Raw genomic sequence first — 18,356 nt, forward strand, 5'->3', positions numbered from 1 at the left:
CAAACGTTATGAAACAAATCCAAACATGTCACCTTTTTAGCTATTTAAGCAGAACGTTTAAAAACGTTACGAAACCAAACCAAAAGTTTCATCTTTTTATCGATTTAAGCCAAACGTTTACAAACGTTATGACAAAAATCCAAACATTTCCCCATTTTAGCGATTGAAGCCAAACATTTACAAACGTTACGAAACAAATCCAAATGTTTCCCCTTTTTACCGATTTAAGCCAAATGTTTACAAGTGTTACGAACGAAATCCAAGCGTTACATATTTTTAACGATTGAAGCCAAAAGTTTACAAACGTTATGAAACAAATCCAAAGGCTTTACATATTTAGCAATTTAAGCCAAAATTACAAACGTTACAAAGAAAAACCAAGCGTTTCTCCTTTTTAGCAACTTAAACTAAACGTTTACAAACGCAACAAAACAAATCCAAGCTTTCCACCATATTAGCAATTTAAGCCAGATGTTTACAAATGTAAAGAAACAAATCCAAGCATTTCTCCTTTTTAGCAATTTAATTTAAACGTTTAGAAACGTTGCAAAACAAATCCAAACATTTCACCTTATTAGCGATTTAAGCCAAACATTTACAAATGTTACGAAACAAATCCAAATGCTTCCCCTTTTTAGCGATTTAAGCCAAACGTTTGCAAATGTTACGAAACAAATCCAAATGCTTCCCCTTTTTAGCGATTTAAGCCAAAACGTTTCACCTTCTTAGCGATTTAAGCCAAACGTTTGCAAACGCTACGAAACAAATCCAAACGTTTTCCCTTTTTAGCGATTTAAGGCAAACGTTGACAAACGTTACGAAACAAATCCAAATGTTTCACCTCTTTAGCTATTTAAACCAAACATTGACAAACGTTACGAAAAAATCCAAACGTTTCCCCTTTTTAGCAATTTAAGCCAAACGTTTACAAACGTTATGAACAAATCCAAACGTTTCACCATTTTAGCGATTTAAGCCAAACGTTTACAAACGTTACGAAACAAATCCAAACATTTCACCCTTTTAGCGATTAAAGCCAAACGTTTACAAATATGAAACAAATCCGAACATTTCAACCTTGTAGCTATTTAAGCCAAACGTTTGCAAACGTTACGAAAAAAATCCAAATGTTTCAACTTTTTAGCAATTTAAGCCAAACATTTACAAACGTTACGAAGCAAAACCAAACTATTAAAATGTAACAAAACAAATCCAAACGTTTCACATTTTTAGCGATTTAAGCCAAACGTTTACAAACTTAACGAAACAAAACCAAGAGTTTCACCTTTTTAGCAATTTAAGCCAAACGTTTACAAACACTACAAAACAAATCCAAGCGTTTCATCTTTTTAGCAACTTAAGCCAAGCATTTACAAACGTTGCAAAACAAATCCAAGCATTTCACCTTTTTAGCAATTTAAAACGTTTACAAACGTTATGAAACAAATCTAAACGTTTCACCTTTTTAGCGAATTAAGCCAAACGTTTACAAACATTACGAAACAAATCCAAGCGTTTAACCTTTTTAGCAATTTAAGCCAAACGTTTACAAATGTTCCGAAACAAATCCAAGTGTTTCACCTTTTTAGTAATTTAAGCCAAACGTTACAAAATTGTCACGACCCATTTTCATGAATCGCGACCGGCGCTAGGGTATGGGTAATGTAGTACCAAAACCCGTAGCTAGCCTTTCAATTAACATATAAACACATAAACCTGCAGAAAACCAATGCTCGGGGGCAACCGAGACTTCAGCCTAAATCTAACAGTTATAATATTCCACAATTAATATAACATGCTTAGCCAATTCCGAGACTAATATAGATTTATCATAAATCAATGTAAATATTATAATCATGCCAAAGTAATATAACCAGTCGAACCAATCCGACAAAATATACAGTAATAATAAAGACGTCTAGTTACTACTGCGGTCTAAGAATAAAACAGTTTTACAGTTTATCAAAAATAAATGGAACCTCCGAAGAAAAGTAAATGCGGAGATCACCAGACTCTCTCAGATCATAACCCTGGGAAAATTGGGAAAACAACGGGGTCAGATATACTGAGATGAGTTTATACCACTATCTACATTTATTAAGTGGAAAACGTTTTAAAACCGTTTAAAACATTTAATAACGATATTACGGATAATAGTTGGAACCCTAATCCACAATTCTAAACAATAACCACAATGCAATAGGCCTGGTCCCGAGAGCTGAGCTACACCGAGTTACCACTGGCCACACTTTTACCATATCCAGAGTCCCGAGAGCTGTGCTACACCGAGTTACTCTATTTGGTCCTGAGAGCTATTCTCACACCGAGTTACCACATTTCCATATATACCTTACCCATATCATACCGGTGCGCACACAGTCCTAATGATGCCCATTAGGTAGCATGTTCCAACTAAGAGCCATAATATAAAAGCAGTTCGATACGTACAGTATATATATTTAATATTTAAAATAACAATTTACTTAATAAAGCGGTAAATAGTAAGTACAAACTCACTGCTTGCTAATCCACGTGATAACCGGCAAGCAACTAATCCGGGTTCGCCTTTGGAGCACGAACAGTAGTCGGGTCTAGAAAATATAAAATAATTATTAAAAACAGACCCTAACTCTAGAGAGTACTAGACACCACATAGGACTAGCACAAATAACACGTCGGAATAAAACAATCCAGAATGACACAAAAATACCCAATAGGTAGAAACGCCCAATTAATACAAGTCTATTGAGTTCTCGCTTAAAAGTCTATTTCATAAATATTATTTAATAGTGTTTAAATAATAATTAATTTCCAAATAGTGGGTTAGCCGAGTTACCAATAACTACAAGACTAACCTCACTTGTCGGGTGACCCAAGTCTAACCCCACTCAAAATATTTTATCAAAAATATAATTCAGAATTTTATAATTTCCAAAAATAACTTTGATAAAATAAATATAGTCGTGTCCAATTATAAACCATAGTTTATAATTAGAGAAACCACTTTGGCAAAATAATAAATTTAAATTTAAAACGGAACCAAATAGCTTTAACTTCATGTAACCCAAGTTACAACCAATTAATTAACTCAATTAATTCAATATATAATTAAATGGCTAAATTATAAATTTATCCAAATCGACACGCTAAACCAAAAATCTCAAAAATGATAAATTAAATATAAATACCCAATTCCCATTTATAATAATAATTTTAAATTAAAATCATTTAAATTATAATAAGGTTATCATTATTTCTAGATTTAAAATAATGTTGACAAAGTAATTTAAAATTATAAATAATGATATTATCAAGATGCCAAATTATAAGTCGAAACTAAATCCGAAAATTAAAACCAAATCAAATAACAATAGATTTAAAATAATTAACTAAAATTTAACTTAGGGAATCACTTGGTTTTTAACACGATAACTTAAGGACCACTCTAGTCCTTTAACCATCACTTTTACACAACCAAAATAACACCAAATTGTTCCTGCCATTAAAAGTACACCCATTAAGCATAAATCAATCTTTAATCAATTTCAATTCAAGAAAAAAAACAACATTATGAATTAATCCCGCCAACCATCATTCCTCTATCAAACAATTTGGACAACCACAGTAACAATCAAAGGCTAATCAATTTATAGATAACATATCAATAATTAAGAATAAAAACCAAAACACATAAATGGAAGTCGAACCAAATATCTCAGAAATACGGAATTGAAATAACGGATCAATAATGAAGGACTCGCAACACTTACAATCTAAACAAACCCAAATCACCAAGAATAATGGATCAAATGAGGAACCCAAGCCAGTAGCAACACTCGGGAAGAAACAGCCAACATGAAAACACAACATAACGAACAAACAAGAGAGTTCGACGTACCGTATAATTCCGACGCTTTAGGATTTCCAAGGACGACGAGTTTAGAGATTGAGACGTAACCAATCTCAACACAACTTGGATTTGGGAGGGATGGGAGGAATGATGAAGACGATACCACATGACGTTCTAGAGTGCAAGACGGCTAGGGTTTAGTTTAGAAAACAAAAGAATGAACAAAATAGGGTTTTAAAATTGTAAGAGGTCTATTTAAATAGCTGAAATCCCGTAACAGCACAGTGCACGTTTGTGCACTTGAGTGCACGTTCGGGCACTCCATCGATTCTCCAAATCGCATCAAATTTTGATCCAACGTTCAACTTTATGTCGTGCACAGCATATCCGAAAATGAGCCCGATCCAACGGTGCAATTGAGAGATATGGATGTTTTATCAAAACATGGCAGATTCAGAAAGGCATACGAACACAACATCGATTATAATCCGGATATAAATCAAATTGTCTTCGAAAACTCACACGACACATGCATCACATACAAGATACATCCCAAATCCCAATTGAAGTTTCACACTTACTAAGTCCACCATTAATACAATGAAACAATGGCAAAAAAATACGGGATATTACAATCTTCCCAACTTATATAAAATTCGTCCTCGAATTTAGCACAAAACTACCCACGTAAAACATATCATAAATTATCTGCTGTCGGAACAAAAACACACATGTAACAAACGTGAAAATATAAACATGACACCCAAAGTAATCAAGGAAAGCATTAATAACAATTCTACATAACAAATTATGTCTCTTAAGAACATTCCTCAACCAAGTAACCCACCCAAACTGTAATCATAGAAATTCCGTATTAATGACCTACGCGCTTGCGTATACAAAACTCAACAAGTTGTTCCTCAACGACAACTCAATACCACCACTCATACACTAAACAATCACAAAAGGTCACAAAAGTATCGATACAAACTTCCATTTAACATGAAACGATAATACTCTTTCTAGGTGAAATCAACAAGGGAATACAATCTCCCCCACAAAACGCTCGACTGAAATATATACTTAGGATAACTAAGAACGAACCTCAAATCTCTATCAATTGTAACTCTAATCAAAATTTCCACCAAAAAAAAGATCAACACAAATCGAAACACGCCGAAACCATATGGGGTATTACATTCTCCCCAACCTAAGAAAAATTCGACCTCGAATTTCAAATCTGAACTAATTCGCACCATAACAGTCACAACATACATATGCGCAATTTTTTTGATTCCGATAACTCGGTGCTCTAGCGATTAATCGATCAACACAATTTGAATAATTCACAATTATTCAACCGATAGTTACAATTACGCTTTACCAGAGTGGTTTTCAAAACCAGCTCGAATTTAACGATTACAAAATTCTCAACATCAAGTGCAAGATCAAGCCCTAAACTCAACTATGGTTCTTACAATTTCAAACTCTAACATCTCAAACAGGGATACTGAAAACATAGCTGATAAAATCAATCAACCTACGACACTTACTTTCTTCCACTTATATCAAGCTCGACATAAACATAATCGATCAAAATTTTCAATAAACTTCAGATAATATTTCGGTTCCAAAACAACCACTACAAGAATCATCCGATCCAAAACACAAAACTCATACTGTTATTCTCAAGTAAATGTGAACTTAACTCATAAAAAATATATTCAGATTAGTCATAAACAATCTCAATCAAATGATTCCTCCAATCATTCTGAAACATAACACCACAACTAAATTGAACATCGACTGCATCTCAGTTATATTACACAACTTAAAAAAAAATTGTCGCCTACACATAGGGTTCAACCACTGACCCAAACATTACAGTAATATCATTAATTGACAAAATCGATCAACCGATCCTGGTTGTCGAAACCTATTAACCGTGATCCTTGATTTTTCAAATCAACTAACTCGTATATCTCAGTCAAACTCAAATTCTCAAAATTATTCTATCAATTGACTATAACCTTGTATACAACGAGAGATCATTACGACCAATATGCTCTGTGGGCTTAAAATCTTTTAATACAAAATAGTTTATATATAAAATTTTCCACCGTTTAAATACTCTACAATTTGCACTTCCTTTTTCATTCAAAATCGAAATACCTTTACCATTGAAAAACCATTGGTTTTACAAAACCTTTAAAATTTTTCAAAATATCCACATTTTGAATCCGAAAGTTTTCCCACTTTTAAATACTTTTGCAAATTCATGAAACAGTTCAAGTGACAAAATTCTTGTTCTCTTTAAACCAAGCGTGCTGAAACACTTTTTGAATAGTTTATACTTTTCTCTTAAAAGTCAAAATACGGCAAAATTCCCTGTTTTCAAAGTACACATTGATGTTTCAAACATCCAAAACTTAAGTCGCTTTTGAATTTTTGCTTACAACAAAAACACCATTTGAAAAAGAAAGAAAAAAAAATCGTTCAACCGAAAATATTAATTATCCCTTTTAAATCAAATTTGACGAAATTTATTTCTTTCCTCCGAAAGATAAAATTTAGCAGTTCAAATCTCTGTTTATGAAAATGCCTTTATACTAATATACTAAAATACTTGGACAATTTCAAATTTGAAAAGATAAAGTTTCTTTTAAAAACGTAGTGTGGACACACACATAAGCATAACCAATATCCTTAATCCACTATTCCTTAAATTACTAATATGAAATTATCACGATAACTTCCTAATCTGAATCTAACCATACACCACACTTGACACAACTATATCTCGAGCGCAACCTCAAATTCAATTTCACGTTCTATGAAACACACGATTATGACAATTCAGATTAATCCATTACAACGTAATCGCCCAAAATTCACCACCATCATCACAGAGTACTTGTCTAGCTACCTTTCGGTGACAGTTTCAAAATCATTTGAAATCCAACAACTTTATATATACATTTATCACAATGTGACTCGCGAGCTCGTTTCAAAACATATTTCTCAAAACACTTTATCGAAAAATCCATTTTACATAATTGTGCGCCAGGGTGATGACATCTCTCATTCCCAAAGAGTTGTATCCAACCCTAATCATTTTTATGCACGCGTTGCATGTACTATTATGCGTTATGCATTATCAATTTTTGATTTATCTTTTATTTAGTGGACATATTCAGTGTTCAATGCAATCCTATTCGTGACATTTCAAATGCATGTTCATGATATGTCTGAGCACAATTACGTTTTGAAAAAAGTTCAAATATTTTAACAAATAAGCCTTTCAAATTTATTCCACAATAAAACATTTGCTAGACGTTACACTCTGTGAGATGTGCACTCAATAAACTTAAAATATTATTCAAATTCCTTACTTGCAACCTAACAACATTCGATGCAATAAAAAAACTCAACCTAATAATTCTGTTACAACTCTTCCGCATAAATATTCAACTAACCTCAACTCTTGTTGAAAATTATATCCAACGAACATATAACATACATTCCTATAAAATTTACCGCCAGCTCCTGCATCGCATCTTCAGACTTGATGGAAACACCAGTGTATTAATACAATGGTCTATCTTCTCGGCTCAGAGTTTCTAATATCCGTTCTAGGATAACCCGAAATCATCAGCCAATCCAAGGGAGTATTTCCCTCGTCTTCCTCGATATCGAAACCCAAAGATTTCGATCTTAGAATCATACATCAAGGTAAACCAACCTTGACCACGTGAGTAAATCATCTCACGTGCTACTCCACACGTAGAGACAACAAACACGATCAACTTAGTCCAACAGACAAGCGAGTTATACAACTAATTTTTATTACCAACATATTACGAATTCTATGAACCGTAATTCACCCAAGCATGCCATTGAACACAATTAACCCTAAACATACTTAAAAGACAAATCAGGACATGCCACAACACATTTTTTTTTTTTGAAATCTCATTACCATGTAATTATATCATCATTTAATAGTACGTTCCAAAATTCGTTTTGAAATTAAAATCAAATACGAAAACTTCCAAATTTTGCTGAGCCCCAAGGTTAGAACAGAATCACAATTTGTAAAAGTCTCTTCTTATTAATCAGTTGCTTTAAAATGGATACCCAAGTATCTCAAACAATAAAATCATCGAGATGGCCGAGTCATTACAACTGTCAAGCTCAACTCCTAAATTAGGGTGACCCAAGTCGAACCCAAACCAATCGTTTATAAGACGTATTTAAAATATTTGTAAATCCGGAAAGATATATTAATAAAATTTCCATCCTTTCAAATTTGGGAGCTCAACTTAAACCAACCGCTAAACGGTAATTTAAAACTCAAATGAGAAATCTTTGATTTCAAACATCTATTCCGTAAATCCAAAAAAATTTAAAATGTTGACATACTACAACATGATAAAATAACTTCAACGTTAAATTCTTAAAACAATGGTTCATCTCATAAAATATCATTTTGAAATCATCCCTTGTTAACACCAAACCAAACATAATATTTCAAAATACAGGAATTTCTTTTTACTGGTAGCTCAACCAAAAACAAACTTTTTAAGAATTTAAAATCAAACTTCTCTTATGATTTTGTGTTGAAACACAAATTGGATAAAACAATATTGTCAATGAAAATCTTTAAATCAACATGTGGTCAAACAATGCATGACCATCAAACACGTTTTATCTCTTTAATAGAAAAAAAAAACAAGGCTAACGCCCAACATACGATCACATTTAAAATCAATAATCGAGGCCAAAGACAAGATGTACTTTATTAATAAGGCAAAAGCAGTGCAACGCATCATGCAAAATAACCGTATCCGTACCATATTTTTTTAAATCGCATCAGGCATAAACGCCAAAATTTATCAAACAACATCATACCCAAATATGAGTTTAGAAAAATTTACCAACCTATGATTTCCCGAGAAATTGAAAGCAATTATAATTACCCAAGTTAAATAATCTCAACATGATAAAACACAGCACGTAACATCCAAGTGAAATTAATTGTCAATCATAAAATCAACACCAAATAAAGACTGACAGACATCACCTATAGGATGTAGGCTGAAAGTTTGAAAATAAAAGATGACATTTTAAAAGACAAGACACGAATCCTAATTCCGCAGTAGTTCCTATGACACGACATCAACTTATCATGCCAAAACACATAATACATAACATGCATAAGGCCTTGGTTTGAAACCAGAGCTCTGATACCAAGTTTGTCACGACCCATTTTCATGAATCGCGACCGGCGCTAGGGTATGGGTAATGTAGTACCAAAACCTGTAGCTAGCCTTTCAATTAACATATAAACACATAAACCTGCAGAAAACCAATGCTCGGGGGGCAACCGAGACTTCAGCCTAAATCTAGCAGTTATAATATTCCACAATTAATATAACATGCTTAGCCAATTCCGAGACTAATATAGATTTATCATAAATCAATGTAAATATTATAATCATGCCAAAGTAATATAACCAGTCGAACCAATCCGACAAAATATACAGTAATAATAAAGACGTCTAGTTACTACTGCGGTCTAAGAATAAAACAGTTTTACAGTTTATCAAAAATAAATGGAACCTCCGAAGAAAAGTAAATGCGGAGATCACCAGACTCTCTCAGATCATAACCCTGGGAAAATTGGGAAAACAACGGGGTCAGATATACTGAGATGAGTTTATACCACTATCTACATTTATTAAGTGGAAAACCTTTTAAAACCGTTTAAAACATTTAATAACGATATTACGGATAATAGTTGGAACCCTAATCCACAATTCTAAACAACAACCACAATGCAATAGGCCTGGTCCCGAGAGCTGAGCTACACCGAGTTACCACTGGCCACACTTTTACCATATCCAGAGTCCCGAGAGCTGTGCTATACCGAGTTACTCTATTTGGTCCCGAGAGCTATGCTCACACCGAGTTACCACATTTCCATATATACCTTACCCATATCATACCGGTGCGCACACAGTCCTAATGATGCCCATTAGGTAGCATGTTCCAACTAAGAGCCATAATATAAAAGCAGTTCGAAATATACGTACAGTATATATATTTAATATTTAAAATAACAATTTACTTAATAAAGCGGTAAATAGTAAGTACAAACTCACTGCTTGCTAATCCACGTGATAACCGGCAAGCAACTAATCCGGGTTCGCCTTTGGAGCACGAACAGTAGTCGGGTCTAGAAAATATAAAATAATTATTAAAAACAGACCCTAACTCTAGAGAGTACTAGACACCACATAGGACTAGCACAAATAACACGTCGGAATAAAACAATCCAGAATGACACAAAAATACCCAATAGGTAGAAACGCCCAATTAATACAAGTCTATTGAGTTCTCGCTTAAAAGTCTATTTCATAAATATTATTTAATAGTCTTTAAATAATAATTAATTTCCAAATAGTGGGTTAGCCGAGTTACCAATAACTACAAGACTAACCTCACTTGTCGGGTGACCCAAGTCTAACCCCACTCAAAATATTTTATCAAAAATATAATTAAGAATTTTATAATTTCCAAAAATAACTTTGATAAAATAAATATAGTCGTGTCCAATTATAAACCATAGTTTATAATTAGAGAAACCACTTTGGCAAAATAATAAATTTAAATTTAAAACGGAACCAAATAGCTTTAACTTCATGTAACCCAAGTTACAACCAATTAATTAACTCAATTAATTCAATATATAATTAAATGGCTAAATTATAAATTTATCCAAATCGGCACGCTAAACCAAAAATCTCAAAAATGATAAATTAAATATAAATACCCAATTCCCATTTATAATAATAATTTTAAATTAAAATCATTTAAATTATAATAAGGTTATCATTATTTCTAGATTTAAAATAATGTTGACAAAGTAATTTAAAATTATAAATAATGATATTATCAAGATGCCAAATTATAAGTCGAAACTAAATCCGAAAATTAAAACCAAATCAAATAACAATAGATTTAAAATAATTAACTAAAATTTAACTTAGGGAATCACTTGGTTTTTAACACGATAACATAAGGACCACTCTAGTCCTTTAACCATCACTTTTACACAACCAAAATAACACCAAATTGTTCCTGCCATTAACAGTACACCCATTAAGCATAAATCAATCTTTAATCAATTTCAATTCAAGAAAAAAAACAACATTATGAATTAATCCCGCCAACCATCATTCCTCTATCAAACAATTTGGACAACCACAGTAACAATCAAAGGCTAATAAATTTATAGATAACATATCAATAATTAAGAATAAAAACCAAAACACATAAATGGAAGTCGAACCAAATATCTCAGAAATACGGAATTGAAATAACGGATCAATAATAAAGGACTCGCAACACTTACAATCTAAACAAACCCAAATCACCAAGAATAATGGATCAAATGAGGAACCCAAGCCAGTAGCAACACTCGGGAAGAAACAGCCAACATGAAAACACAACATAACGAACAAACAAGAGAGTTCGACGTACCGTATAATTCCGACGCTTTAGGATTTCCAAGGACGACGAGTTTAGAGATTGAGACGTAACCAATCTCAACACAACTTGGATTTGGGAGGGATGGGAGGAATGATGAAGACGATACCACATGACGTTCTAGAGTGCAAGACGGCTAGGGTTTAGTTTAGAAAACAAAAGAATGAACAAAATAGGGTTTTAAAATTGTAAGAGGTCTATTTAAATAGCTTAAATCCCGTAACAGCACAGTGCACGTTCGTGCACTTGAGTGCACGTTCGGGCACTCCATCGATTCTCCAAATCGCATCAAATTTTGATCCAACGGTCAACTTTATGTCGTGCACAGCATATCCGAAAATGAGCCCGATCCAACGGTGCAATTGTGAGATATGGATGTTTTATCAAAACATGGCAGATTCAGAAAGGCATACGAACACAACATCGATTATAATCCGGATACAAATCAAATTGTCTTCGAAAACTCACACGACACATGCATCACATACAAGATACATCCCAAACCCCAATTGAAGTTTCACACTTACTAAGTCCACCATTAATACAATGAAACAATGGCGAAAAAATACGGGATATTACAAAAATAAATCCAAGCGTTTCACCTTTTTAAAAATTTAGGCCAAACCTTTACAAAATTTACAAAACAAATCGAAACGTTTAGCCTTATTAGCGATTTAAGTGGTTCGTTTACAAACGTTACGAAACAAGACCAAACATTTCACCTTTTTAGCAATTTAAGCCCAACGTTTACAAACATTACGAAATAATTCCAAATGTTTCCCCATTTTAGCGATTTAAGCCAACCGTTTAAATTGTTAAGAAACAAATTCAAACATTTCCCCTTTTTAACGATTTCTGTCAAACGTTTACAAAAGTTACGAAACAAATCCAAACGTTTCACATTTTTAGCGATATAAGCCAAACATTTACAAACATTACGAAACAAATCCAAACGTATTCCAATTTTATCTATTTAAGCCAAACGTTTACAAACGTTGCGAAACAGATTCAAGCGTTTCACCTTTTTAGCGATATAAGCCATACTTTTACTAACTATACGAAACAAAACAGAAAACAATTACGAAACAAATCCAAAAGTTACATATTTTTAGCTATTTATGCCGAACGTTAACAAACGTTACGAAACAAATCCAATCGTTTCACTGTTTTAGCAATTTAAGCCAAATATTTACAAACGTTTACAAACGTTACGAAACAAATCCAAATGCTTCCCCATTTTAGCGATTTAAGCCAAACGTTTAAAACGTTACGAAAAGAATCCAAACGTTTTCCCTTTTTAGCAATTTAAGCCAAACGTTTACAAACGTTATGAAACAAATCCAAACATTTCACCTTTTTAGCAATTTAACCCAAACGTTTACAAACATTAGGAAACAAATCCAAGTGTTTCGCATTTTTAGCAAATTAAGCCAAACGTTTACAAACATTACAAAACAAATCCAAGCGTTTCCCCATTTTAGAAATTTAAGCCAAACGTTTACAAACGTTATGAAACAATTCCAAACGTTTCATATTTTTAATTATTTAAGCCAAACGTGTACAAATTTTTAGTGATTGAAGCCAAACGTTTCCAAACGTTACGAAACAAATCCAAACGTTTCATCTTTTATCAATTTAAGCCAAACGTATACAAACGTTACGAAACAAATCCAAGCGTTTCACCCTTTTAGCGATTTAAGCCAAACGTTTACAAACGTTACGAAACAAATCCAAACATTTCACCTTTTTAGCGATTTAAGCCAAACATTTGCAAACGTTACGAAAAAAAAAACAAACTTTTAAAAAGTAACGAAACAAATCCAAATGTTTCCCATTTTTAGCGATTTAAGCCAAACAATTACAAACATTACGATACAAAACAAAGAGTTTCACCTTTTTAGCAATTTAAGCCAAACGTTTACAAACATTACAAAACAAATCCAAGCGTTTCACCTTTTTAGCAATTTAAGCCAAACGTTTACAAACGTTATAAAATAAATCCAAACGTTTCACCTTTTTAGCAATTTAAGCCAAACGTTTACATACGTTATGAAACAAATCCAAACGTTTCGCAAATTTAGCGATTTAAGCCAAACGTTTTGAAACGTTACGAAACAAAACCAAGAGTTTCACCATTTTAGCAATTTAAGCCAAACGTTTACAAACATTACAAAACAAATCCAAGCGTTTCATCTTTTTAGCAATTTAAGCCAAAAGTTTACAAATACTACATAACAAATCCAAGCGTTTCACCTTTGTAGCAAGTTAAGTCAAACATTTACAAACGTTATGAAACAAATCCAAACTTTTCATCTTTTTAGCGATTTAAGCCAAACGTTTACAAACGTTAGGACAAAAATCCAAACGTTTTCCCATTTTTGCGATTGAAGCCAAACATTTACAAGCGTTACGAAACAAATCCTAATATTTCACCTTTTTAGCGATTTAATCCAAATGTTTACAAGTGTTACAAACGAAATCCAAACGTTACATCTTTTTAACGATTGAAGCCAAACGTTTATAAACGTTATGAAAAAAATCCAAACGCTTCACATATTTAGCAATTTAATTCAAATATTTACAAACGTTACGAAGTAAAACCAAGCGTTTCTCCTTTTTAGCAACTTAAACCAAACGTTTACAAACGTAACGAAACAAATCCAAGATTTTCACCTTATTAGAAATTTAAGCCAAATGTTACATAACAAATCCTAGCATTTCACCTTTTTAGAAATTTAATTTAAACGTTTACAAACGTTACAAAACAACTCCAAACATTTCACCTTATTATCAATTTAAGCCAAACATTTACAAATGTTACGAAACAAATCCAAATGATTCACCTTTTTAGCGATTCATGCCAAACGTTTACAAACGATACGAAACAAATCCAAACGTTTCACCTTTTTAGCGATTTAAGGCAAACATTGACAAACGTTACGAAACAAATCCAAATGTTTCACCTTTTTATCGATTTAAGCCAAACGTTGATAAACGTTACAAAACAAATCCAAACGTTTCCCCTTTTTAGCAATTTAAGCCAAACGTTTACAAACGTTACGAACAAATCCAAACGTTTCCCCGTTTTAGAGATTTAAGCCAAACATTTACAAACGTTACGAAACAAATCCAAACCTTTCACCCATTTAGCGATTAAAGCCAAATGTATACAAATACGAAACAAATCCAAACATTTCACCCTTTTAGTGATTTAAGCCAAACGTTTACAAACGTTATGAAACAAATCCAAACGTGTAACCTTTTTAGTGATTTAAGCCAAACGTTTACAAACGTAACGAAACAAAACCAAACTTTACAAACATTACGAAACAAATCCAAACGTTTCACATTTTTTGCGATTTAAGCCAAACGTTTACAAACGTAACGAAACAAAACCAAGAGTTTCACATTTTTAGCAATTTAAGCCAAACCTTTACAAACATTAAAAGACAAATCCAATAGTTTTACCTTTTCAGCAGTTTAAGCAAAACGTTTACAAATGTTACGAAAGAAATCCAAGCGTTTCACCTTTCTAGCAATTTAAGCCAAATGTTTACAAGCTTTCCGAAACGAATCAAGGCGTTTCACCTTTTTAGTAATTTAAGCCAAACGTTTACAAACGTTATGAAACAAATTCAAGCGTTTCACCTTTTTATCAATTTAAGCCAAACGTTTACAAACGTTACGAAACAAATCCAAAGGTTTAACCTTTTTAGCGATTTAAGCGGTTCGTTTACAAACTTTATGAAACAAAACAAAACATTTCACCTTTTCAGCAATTTAAGCCCAAACAAACAATATGAAACAAATCCAATCGTTTCCCCATTTTAGCAATTTAAGCAAAACATATAAATTGTTACGAAACAAATCCAAACATTTCCCCTTTTTAGCGATTTATATCAAACGTTTACAAACGTTACAAAATAAATCCAAATGTTTTGACTTTTTAGCGATTGAAGCCAAATGTTTACAAACGTTACGAAACAAATCCAAATGTTTCACCTTTTTAGCGATTCAAGCCAAACATTTACAAATGTTACGAAACAAATCCGAACGTATTCCCATTTTAGCAATTTAAGCCAAACGTTTACAAACGTTACGAAACAGATTCAAGCGTTTCACCTTTTTAACGATATAAGCCATACTTTTACAAACGATACGAAACAAAACCAAACGTTTAAAACAATAATGAAACAAATCCAAACGTTACCCATTATTAGCAATTTCTGTCAAACGTTTACAAACGTTACGAAACAAAGGCGTTTGCAAACGTTATGAAACAAATCCGAGTGTTTCACCGTTTTAGCAATTTAAGCCAATCATTTACAAACGTTACAAAACAAATCCAAACGTTTCCCCATTTTAGCGATTTAAGCCAAACGTTTAAAACGTTACGAAAAGAATCAAAACGTTTCACTTTTTTAACAATTTAAGCCAAACATTTACAAACATTAGGAAACAAATCCAAGCATTTCGCATTTTATGCAAATTAAGCCAAACGTTTACAAACATTACGAAACAAACCAAGCATTTCACCTTTTTAGCAATTTAAGCCAAACGTTTATAAACGTTATAAAACAAATCCAAACTTTTCATCTTTTTAGTGATTTAAGCCAAACATTTACAAATTTTTAGTGATTGAAGCCAAACGTTACGAAACAAATTCAAACGTTTGCCCTTTTATCAATTTAAGCCAAAAGTTTACAAAATTTACGAAAAAAATCCAAACGTTTCACCGTTTTAGCAATTTAAGCCAAACATTTACAAACGTTGCGAAACAAATCCAAACGTTTCACCTTTTTAGCAATTTAAGCCAAACGTTTACAAACGTTATGAAACAAATCCAAATGTGTCACATATTTAGCGATTTAAGCCAAACGTTTGCAAACGTTTCGTAGCAAAACCAAGAGTTTCACCTTTTTAGCAATTTAAGCCAAACGTTTACAAATATTACAAAACAAATCCAAGCGTTTCACCTTTTTAGCAATTTAAGCCAAAAGTTTACAAATACTACATAACAAATCCAAGCGTTTCACCTTTGTAGCAAGTTAAGTCAAACATTTACAAACGTTATGAAACAAATCCAAACTTTTCACCTTTTTAGCGATTTAAGCCAAACGTTTACAAACGTTAGGACAAAAATCCAAACGTTTCCCCATTTTAGCGATTGAAGCCAAACATTTACAAGCGTTACGAAACAAATCCAAGAATTTCACCTTTTTATCAATTTCACCCAAGCGTTTAAAAACCTTACGAAACTGTGATACCCCAAAATGTTTAATTATTTAATTGGACCACATGTCAAGTTTGGACTCGCCCGAGAGGCGTTATCGGAAAGTTTTCCGATAAAATAAAGATAAATAAATTTTAGTAGGTCGGTTTTGGAAAAGATTATTGCGAAGAAATTAATATTATATTTCAATTCTAAGTCTGAATTGGAATTAAGAGGAAAAATGTCAAGAAAAGCTCAAAATAATGTATAGGGACTAAAGTGGTAATTTAGCCACTTTGTGTCAAAAATGGAAATTTGTAGGTTTTGACGGGAAAACATTAATATCGAGCTTCGTATTATTTATCGGGTATAAATAATACATATAAGTTATAATTTAAGAGTGTATTGATTTAGTTATGGACTAAATCGTAGAAAGAAAAGTCTAAAGGATAAATGATAATGAATAAAAAGAACAAGGACCAAAGTTGCATTTTCGCCTAATTATATAAGAAGAGAAATATGAAACAGAAGGCACAGAAGCATCTGGAGAAGGCGAGAGAAAATTCGATTGATACTGTCGTTTCGCCGCCGTTTCGCCGTTCGACGTCCGATTCAATCGATTTTTGCGGCGATTCCTTCAGAATTGAATCCTCTATCGATCCTAAGCTTCGTTTCAAAGTAAATATCTTGATTTTTGGTGGTAAATTCGAATCAATGGTTTTTTTTCGTTTAGGGTTAGGAATTTAATGATTTTGGATAGTTTTTAGCGTTTTTGGAAAAAAAAAAGTACGGGTTTTGAAGGAAATAGAGTTTTATAGATGTTTGTTATGAGATAGCACGTCAGAATGGGCGAAAAGCCCCGGAAAATGGATTTTCCGGGGGCTGCACTCGGTGTGCGATCGCACACTTGGAGTGTGCGAACGCACACAGTGGGTCCGTAGGGACCAAATTGGGCTTTTAGCTCTAGTTTAGCGGGATTTTGATATTTTTGAATATTAGACCCTAAAAACGATTAAGGACCCCGATAATTTAAAAAGTGATGTTTTTGCTCGACGTTTTACGTGGGCAACGATAATGAAAAACGTTAAAGATAGTATATGTTTCTCGAATACGAGAAATAGAGTTGGATATATTGTGAATGCGATAAAGGAATATCGAGATCACATATAACATTAAGAATGAAATATACCCTAGAATTTAAAGTAATACACGTATAAAAAACACGAGGCTAATAACTAACTATTTAACGTCAATTATTATGAATCAGACGTGTCAGCGAGCAGAGAGGTCAGTAGACGTGGGATAGCGAGGGTATATCATTTCATCGACCACGTCATTGATTGGATTGCGGTCACAGTGAGTTGCACTTTACTTTTGTGTATTTTATATATTAAAGTTATTTTATATAGATATGTATATTGTTTATACGCATCACATGTTATATGATTTGATTAAATATTATATGTATGTATCAAGTGTATATATAAGGAACTAGTATGCGATCCGAAGAAACTAGCTACCTATTGGGTGTCAATAGGCTGTGTGATCACCAGTATCGAGTCAGTCTAGTGTGTTTGCATTTGAGAAATGATTTGATATAAACATAACTTGAATATGATACAAATATGAATATGAATTTAGAAGTTGGATAATGAATTCGATACGAGTGAGCACTCGGCTATAGTGTAGTTTGGAGTCCCCGTATCTAGTGAGTTGGACTCACACTTTGGGATTAAGAGGTAG

At 32.8% G+C, this 18,356-nt stretch overlaps 2 long non-coding RNA genes across 2 annotated transcripts; both read right to left on the reverse strand.

Moving 5' to 3' along the window:
- Positions 1-1,877: 1,877 nt before the first annotated feature.
- Positions 1,878-4,059, reverse strand: LOC130014604 (uncharacterized). Its single transcript, XR_007640845.2, has 3 exons — positions 3,899-4,059; positions 2,518-2,591; positions 1,878-2,030 (listed from the first exon to the last, which is right to left on the reverse strand). It is a non-coding gene; the product is annotated as an uncharacterized LOC130014604 (long non-coding RNA).
- Positions 4,060-9,254: 5,195 nt separating this feature from the next.
- LOC126679318 (uncharacterized) lies at positions 9,255-11,547 on the reverse strand. Its single transcript, XR_007640847.1, has 3 exons — positions 11,396-11,547; positions 10,015-10,088; positions 9,255-9,523 (listed from the first exon to the last, which is right to left on the reverse strand). It is a non-coding gene; the product is annotated as an uncharacterized LOC126679318 (long non-coding RNA).
- Between the last annotated feature and the right edge of the window lie 6,809 nt (positions 11,548-18,356).

This window comes from Mercurialis annua, linkage group LG4 (assembly GCF_937616625.2).
Source record: "Mercurialis annua linkage group LG4, ddMerAnnu1.2, whole genome shotgun sequence".
Classification (NCBI taxonomy): Eukaryota; Viridiplantae; Streptophyta; class Magnoliopsida; order Malpighiales; family Euphorbiaceae; genus Mercurialis; species Mercurialis annua.